This window comes from Parasteatoda tepidariorum, chromosome 12 (genome assembly GCF_982258835.1).
Source record: "Parasteatoda tepidariorum strain Cologne lab strain chromosome 12, Ptep-v5.0, whole genome shotgun sequence".
Classification (NCBI taxonomy): Eukaryota; Metazoa; Arthropoda; class Arachnida; order Araneae; family Theridiidae; genus Parasteatoda; species Parasteatoda tepidariorum.
Window position 1 is genome coordinate 15,206,944 of NC_141766.1, and position 8,883 is coordinate 15,215,826.

The 8,883-nt window shown below is 31.1% G+C and overlaps 1 long non-coding RNA gene across 1 annotated transcript; it reads right to left on the reverse strand.

Annotated features, from left to right (window-relative positions):
* Positions 1-1,060: 1,060 nt before the first annotated feature.
* LOC147800957 (uncharacterized) lies at positions 1,061-8,312 on the reverse strand. The gene is made up of 3 exons (XR_015430771.1): positions 8,102-8,312; positions 2,478-2,619; positions 1,061-1,183 (listed from the first exon to the last, which is right to left on the reverse strand). It is a non-coding gene; the product is annotated as an uncharacterized LOC147800957 (long non-coding RNA).
* Between the last annotated feature and the right edge of the window lie 571 nt (positions 8,313-8,883).

The window sequence follows — 8,883 nt, forward strand, 5'->3', positions numbered from 1 at the left end:
AGGTTGAAAAGGGTGCAAATGAATACCTCAAATATACCTTAAATACACCTCCAGAGGTATGTACGTTTCAACCTGAGGTGTTTAATTTTATATCTGTGGAGAGGTAGATATTTACTACTTTAAAGTGTTTTATTTTCAACCTTAGGTTATTACCTATCAGCCTGAAGTAAATTTTTTTACACTTGTGGAAGTATTTCTTCAACAACCTAAGGTGTGTCATTTTACACTTCAGGTTATTATAAATCAACCTCAGGTGTATTTTGTTCAACCTCAGGTATATAATTTTATGCTTGTAGAGGTATATATTTATCTACCAATGGTGCGTCATTTTACACTTCTGGTTGTTATATATCAACCTTGGGTGTATTTTGTTCTACCTCAGGTAATTATTTTTCAACCTCAGGTATATAATTTTATGTTTGTAGAGGTATATATTTATCAACCTGTGGGGCGTCGTTTTACACTTCTGGTTGTTATAAATCAACCTGAAGTGTATTTTCAACACTTGGAAAGGATATTTTTTTATTAACGTCATGTGTTCCATGTTCTACCTTAAGTTATTATTTCGTAACCTGAAGTATATATTTTTGTATTTTTAGAAGTATTAATTTATCAACCAAAGATGCGACATTTTACACTTCAGGCTTATGTAGCTCAACCTAAAGCTGTTTTTTCAGTACTTACGAATGTGAGTTGTTCACCTAGTTGATTAATTTTAACCTCACTATATAAAAAATATAATATATATATAAAGATATTACCTATATTATATGAAGAATATTGTATGTCATTACATTTTTTCACTAGTAGAGATCTTCATTTATCAATCTGAAGTTTTTAATATTAAACCTTCGGCAGTAATTGCTTCTTTTGTTAAGTTATAAAAGAAGGTTTTAAATGCATAATTCTTCTGTAATTTTAATAGATTGAATTAAATCATCTTAAAATAAAGCTTATCCAAATTCTACAATTAGTAAAAACTATTTATGGGAACTCATATTTTTAGAAAACAGTTGTCTAATATGCTTGAATTTCTTAAGCTATAAAACTACAAATTTAAATAATAAGCCAGCTGAAATTCAAATACTTTTATTTAAAACTAAAATTTAATTTTTTTACAAATTAACAAAATTATTTTAAATACTGTTTCCGTCTACCTGTTGAAACTTGTAATTATTGGAACCTAAAAGAAAAAGAAAATGAATTAGTAAGTAAGTCATATTTACAATAATAGTGGCAGGTTTTAAACTATTAAAATATCAGAAATTATTTTTTTTATGATTTAAATTAACTGGATGAAGTTAATTTTCTTTTTCAGATAAATAGTAGTACTCTTCTGCAATTTCTATTCAATCTTCATAGCTAAAAAGCACAACAGGTACCACAGCCACAAAATAAAGTACACTGAAGTCAGTACTACCATTAACAACATTTACAGAAATTCAAAGATATAATTTCAATCTTAATATGCAATTTTAACACTTTGTATTTTTCTATACATTTGGCATCATTATGGTACTTGTAAGTTTGATAATTATATTTTCTTTCTTTCTTTTCTTACAAATCTTTAAACTCAATAAACCTAGTCTATATATTTTAAACTTTTTGTCAGACTTTATGAAACTAATAGCTTTTTTATAAATTTTAGACGCTGATTCTGAAAAGGACTTCCCTTATTGTCAATCACATAAGAGTTTCTTAAAAAATAGTTATTTTAATATTTTTTTAATAAATGTAATCAAGAATCAACAATCGTCTAATAAATTAAATTTTAAAGTTATGTACCAATTTTTATTCTTTTTTTTACACTCAATCGAATAGAACAAATTACAAGTTGATAAGGAGCATTTATTTTAAAGTTGTGAGTAATTTTATGTGAGGAAAATGTCTAAGAGAGAATGATTTGAAATAATACTTTTAAAATAAGTTGAGTACAATATCTCCTATATAATTTATAATACCAAGCAGAATAAAACTAATAGGTAGTTGTTACAAACATTTGTTTAAATATAAAAACAAACACATCCCATAAGATGAAATTCAGAAAATTGCATACTACTTTTAACAATAAATGTCTTTATTTGCAATTGATTTTATTCAATTCAGCATTAAAATTGCATAAGAAACTATACTGGTTTATTTCTAAAACATTTAAGATTTCCGAAAGTCACTAATTTTTGAAGTAGTGAACTATAAACAGCTGCATAAAAATGCTCATAACCTTGAAACAAATTGTCATATAAACTTGAAATCGGGTTAAATTTAATTCTATTCAATATTTTAATAAGTAATAACAATATGCTTAGTAAATAATTAACGTGGGTAAATTGAGAAAAAATAACACGTAGTGAAAATAGCAGTGTGATCAAACATAAAAAAGTGAGCTAGTACAGTTACTAGTTTTCAATTATCAAATATCTAACAAACTATTGTTATCAACAATTGAATAAATGCTGTAGTTTATTAGGAGAGATTACTTTTTCTTTATGGTATGAATTCAGAACTATTTCCTAGGGGAAGGCTGAGCAGTAACTTGCTAGTCACTTCTTCATCGCTGCTGCACATGTGCTATTTACAGCCTAGGTCATCTCAGCAATATCAAGGAACAGTGGATAAGCTCTGTAAATATATATATATATATATATATATATACACATATATGTATGGAAAAAAAATGCACGTTAATCAGAATTAAAAAAAAAATAGATTTAATATGCAGTGTTATTATACATATTTTGACTCATAAACAACAATATAAACTTAGCAACAGATATCCGAGCAAACAATAAGCATTGGCGATCGAAATGGGCTGCAGGTGGCGTAGAGCAGAACTCTTTTCCTATGGCAACACTTCACATGCTTTCCCCATTAGCGTGTGGAAAGTCATAGAGGAAGGAAGTACGTTAGTTTCTCTCTTGATTTTCATGTAGATTGAAATCTCTTAACTTGAAAAACTATATGGAACTGAAAACTACATTAAACATAGTTCTAAAGAAAACTATTATGGAAATTTTAAAAAATATTCTTATTAAATAAAAAGGAAAAATATTAAGAAAAGGGAAAATATCGTAGTACATTCCTATACAACTGAAAAGAGGAGGAGAGGGAAGGGAGAAGGGCTAAAGGCATGAAACCGATCTCTCCCCAGATGGCGTATTCGAGTGTTGCGATCGCGAATACAGCTGTAGTAGAATTTTAAAGTAAAATTGCTATTTTAAAGATATTTCAATTTTCAATGATTTATTTATAAGAGAAATTATGAACATTTTACTCAACTAATCAGCTTGCATACTGCAACGTTGAAACATATACATTTAAGCAAGATGTAAGAATAGTTATATTTGAATAAATTACAAACAATAAAATATACTGTGCATAACCTGTTGTAACGATTCACAAGTAACGTTACCCTAAACAGCGACGAGAAATATTTCGATTGTTCTCTCTTATTGCTAAGCCTACACTGTTGTGTCTTTGTAGCTAATTAATAACCTTTTAGTTAAATGATAAACAAAGTCAACATTATTTAGGATTAGTATTTATTATTAGCATGAAACATGAAGCACGTTGTTACATCTAGTACACATCAATTTAGCAAGTACAGTTGAAGTTGTAGTTGTTATATCTTGTATACATCAATCCAGCAAGTGCAGTTGAAGTTGTAGTTGTTATATCACACCCCCCTTTTTAAATTTTATCAAATTAATTCAATACATAAAGAGTAATCCCATTAAGCATAGTAAATTAAACACATACATAATCATTTAAATATTGAGGTCGTCGTCTTATACGACTACTGCCTGGTCCATTCACAGTCCCTGATCTAGAAACTGTATTAGTAACGATCGTACATTTATTTTCTGGAGACTCACCAAGATCATCATCATAATAATGATGGGCAGTATTACCACAATGTTCATTGCATGATTTAGACAATTTTAGAAATCTCCTATTTCTTATTAAAGTTCTTCCAGAGTTTGTTTTGACTTCATATTGACGAGGACTTTTAGTTTTACCCACTACTGTAGCTGGTTCCCATAGTTTGGATTTGACATTTTGAACAATAACTTTATCTCCCTGTTTAAGTTCTTTCAAGATTTTACTAGATTTATCGTAATAGTGTTTCTGCTTCTGTTGCCTCCTTAACAATTCTATGTCAATATCTTTAAATAGTTTAGGATTAAGAAGTTTACTGGTAATGGGCAATTTAGTTCTCAGCCGCCTGTTAAACATTAGCTGAGCAGGGGATAAGCCTAATCCAGAAATAGGTGTATTACGGTATTCTAATAAGCCCACTGAAGGTCTACGATTATCTTCAAAAGCTTTTTTAAAGATAGACTTACATATCCCAACTGCTTTCTCAGCCATCCCATTGCTTTGTGAATAATTTGGACTTGTGAATATCAATTCAATGTCCCACCCCTTTCCAAAGCTTTTGAACTCATGGCTGTTAAATGGGACATTATCACAAATAATAGTTTCCGGTATTCCGAATCTGGAAAAAATGTCTTCTAACTTAAGTATAATTTCGGTAGCAGTCTTATTCTGAATAGGTACAGTCTCAACCCACTTTGAATAATAATCAATTAATACTAAATAATCTGTATTATGAAAGTACATTATGTCAATTCCAATTCTTTGAAAGGGGCGAATCGGTATCTCATGTGGAATGAGCGGTTCTTTACACTGGGACTTTTGAAATTTTTCACATATGGTGCATTTGGAAACCATAGTTTCAATATCTTGGTTGATACCTGGCCAGTACATTAATTCCCTAGCTCTACTTTTACATTTTGCAATACCCAAATGAGATTCGTGAATTAACATTAACATATCCTGTCTTAATATACTCGGAATAATAATCTTATCGTTTAGAAATGCAAGTCCTTCTGCACAAACTATGTCATTTTTAACTTTGTAATATTGCTTCAAATTTTTAGGTACCTTTCTCTTTTCGGGCCAGCCCTTTTGAAAGTATTCACCAATAAGTTTTAAATCTTTATCATCTTCAGATGCTTTTTGAAATTGTTTAAACCTGCTTTCACTCATTGGTAAGATTTTAGAAATTGAATGCACCATGTTTAACATTTCAGGATCATCCGAAACTTTTTCTTTTACATAAGCTCTAGACAAAGTGTCGGCAACATACATTTTGTTACCTGGTAAATACTTTACTATGAAATCATAATTCAATAATTTAAGGAGCATTCTTTGTAATCTAGAAGAAATTTTACTAATTGGCTTATGCACTATAGAGGTTAAGGGCTTATGGTCACTTTCAACAACAATCCTATGACCATAGATCAAATTGTGATATTTTTGAAAAGCAAAAACAATGGCCAATAATTCCTTTTCAATCTGTGCATAATTTTGCTCCGTGTCAGTTAAACTTCTAGATGCAAAAGCAATGGGGTGACCTTCTTGCAATAAGCAAGCACCCAGACCATCTTTTGAACTATCACATTGAATAGTAATCGGTAGAGATTCATTAAACACTTTTAGAACTGGTGTTGAACTAATTAACTCTTTGATAGTCTGAAAGCTTACATCTTGTTCCGGACCCCATTGAAACTCTACATCAATTTTTAACAAATTTCTTAGAGGGGCTGTAACAGCTGAAACATTTGGTATGAATTTTGAAAGAAAATTAACCATACCTAACAGTCTCTTAATACCACTCTTGTCAGAGGGTTTCTCTATTTCGACAATAGCTTTAACATGTCCTGGATCTGCCCGTATTCCACATTTTGAAATAAGAACACCCATATACTTTACCTCAGGAACTTTAAATTGAAATTTGTCAGGATTAAATTTTACATTATTAGACTTGGCCCTCTCTAAAACTTCTAATAAAATGTTATCATGGTCTTCTTCATCCGCACCTGCAATAATTATATCATCGAAGTAAATTTCCACACCCTTAATATCCCCAAATAGTTTCTGATTTTTCTTCTGAAACACTTCAGGGGCTGAACTAATACCAAAAGGCAGGCGGTTAAACTTGTATCTACCGAAAGGAGAGTTAAAAGTGCATAATTTTGAACTTGCTTCATCTAACGGCACCTGCCAAAACCCATCTTTTAAATCGACCACCGAATAACATTGCTTTCCCTCTAATCTGTTAATTATTTCGTCAGCGGATGGTATTGCATGGTGCTCACGTTTTATCGCTTTGTTAAGATTTCTAGGATCAAGGCATATCCGTAGTTTCCCATTAGGCTTTTCAACCACTACCATACTATTAACCCAATCTGTTGGCTGATTAACTTCAGATACAATGCCTAACTTCTCTAATTCATTAAGGGTTTTTCTTAACTCTTTATATAAGGATTGAGGCACTCTTCTAGGAGCATTTATTACAGGAGCAACATCCGGTTTTACCTCAATGTGACAAGGTTCCCCAGGAAACTTTCCCAATCCCTCAAATACAACTTTATATTTTTCAACTACTTTTATTTTAGATTCAAGAGTATCAATGCATTTAACCAATTGTAGCTCTTCACAAGCTTGTAAACCTAGGATAGGCTTCGATTTCACATCAATTACAATAAATTTAAGTAACACATCAGAATATTTGTCAGTGCAGCACATTAAATCTATGGAACCAATAGGTTCCAACTTGTTATTTCCATACGACACTAAAACAACATCAGTTGAGCTTAAATTTTTTTTCAAATTTAATGTTTCGAAAATATGCACAGGCAAAACATTTACTTGTGCCCCAGTATCTAACTTAAAAGACACCTGCTGACCCTCAATTGATATTGTTTTAAGCCATTCATTACAATTTACCGAGTGAACATTAAGCACACTATCAACAAAAAGACAAATATCATTATTGTCACTACTATTAGAGTCATAGTCAAATTGTACCTCATTCACATTTCTTTTATAGCTGAACTTACCTTTGCACATCACAGCAAAATGATTCTTTTTTTTACACTTATTGCATAGTTTATTATATGCAGGGCACTGCCCTCTTTTGTGCATTCTACCACATGACTGGCAGTCCACATTAGGATACGGATTTCGAGCATAACTGCTACCTTGCCCTTGCTTTTGAATCACATCAATACTACTGCTATTTGTTGACTCATTAATAGTTTCAACTTGTCTTCTGCTGAGTTCATATGCACGAACACTGTCAACAGCCTTCTGTAAGGTTAGACTGGGCTCTCTAAGTAATCGCTCTTGCAGTCCAGTGTCTTTCACTCCAAGTACTATTCTATCTCGAATCAAGCTGGTTTCCTGGTCTCCAAAATTACACGAAGCAGCTAGAGTTTTTAGTTCTGTCACATAGTTGTCAATGCTTTGACCATCCTTTTTAGAGCAGGAGAAAAATTTAAACCGTTCAAAAACTTCGTTACTTTGTGGAAAACAATAATCATCAAATTTTTTAATAATACTATTAAATGTCTTTTCATTATCTTCTAACTTAAAGGTGTTATAGATATTCTCACCTTCATCACCGATTAGATTCAACAAGATCGCTATTTTAACTGCATCTGGTTTTTCATCTTTCTCCGAGGCTACAAGGAAATTATCAAGTTTCTGCTTCCATTTTGTCCAATTTTCTTTCAAATTGCCACTAAATGACATGGCTCCAGGTGGTTTGAAGGTTTCCATTTCAATTATTACTTATAAGCACAGGTGAACACAAAAAGTTCCATCCACTACTAACTTATTTACACATGGGTACATCTTTTTCCTCAGGAAAATGCTTTTCTGACACCATGTTGTGTCTTTGTAGCTAATTAATAACCTTTTAGTTAAATGATAAACAAAGTCAACATTATTTAGGATTAGTATTTATTATTAGCATGAAACATGAAGCACGTTGTTACATCTAGTACACATCAATTTAGCAAGTACAGTTGAAGTTGTAGTTGTTATATCTTGTATACATCAATCCAGCAAGTGCAGTTGAAGTTGTAGTTGTTATATCACATACACTAATAGCTTCTAAAAATATCCTCCAACTTAAACTATTTAAGATCAGGAGGCATCTTTAAAACAAAAATAATAAAATTTAAGTTTGAAAATTGAAGCATATTTGATTAAAAGTGATAAAACCAAATTAATAAATGTCAAGCCCACTTACCGAATTTCGAATACACTTTCGATTGTCAACACACACGCCATTTGCCGGCTCGCACGGAACTCTGGGAATTGAGCTAGTTAATATGAAGTATACTTTAAAAAACCATAAAACAAGCTTAGGTATAAATAAAATGACTTCATACACCTCAATAAATACCTCACTCTCGTTAGTTGAAATAAGGTTGATTTTTTTATACCTCATAAATACCTCTTTTGTTACAAGTGTAAGAAAAACAACCTGGTATACCTTTTAAACTACCTCATCAGTCTGGTTGATATGAAGTGATTTTAAAATAACCTCAAAATAAGCTTAGGTATAAATAAAATGACTTCATATACCTCAATAAATACCTCACTCTCTTTAGTTGAAATAAGGTATATTTTTTTATACCTCGTAAATACCTCATTCTCGTTAGTTGAAATAAGGTTGATTTTTTTATACCTCATAAATACCTCTTTTGATACAAGTGTAGGAAAAAAAACAACCTCGTATACCTTAAAAATCACCTCATCAGTCTGTTTGATTTGAAGTGGATTTAAAACAACCTCAAAATAAGCTTAGGTGTAAAAAAAATGACGTCATATACCGCAATAAATACCTAACTTTCTTTAGTTAAAACAAGGTAAAAATTTTTATACCGCAAAAATACCTCTGTTGTTACAAGTGTAAGAAAATCAACTTGGTATACCTCAAAAATCACCCTATCAGTCTGGTTGATTTGAAGTGAATTTTAAACAACCTCAAAACAAGCTGAAGTGTATATAAAACAACCTCGTACACCT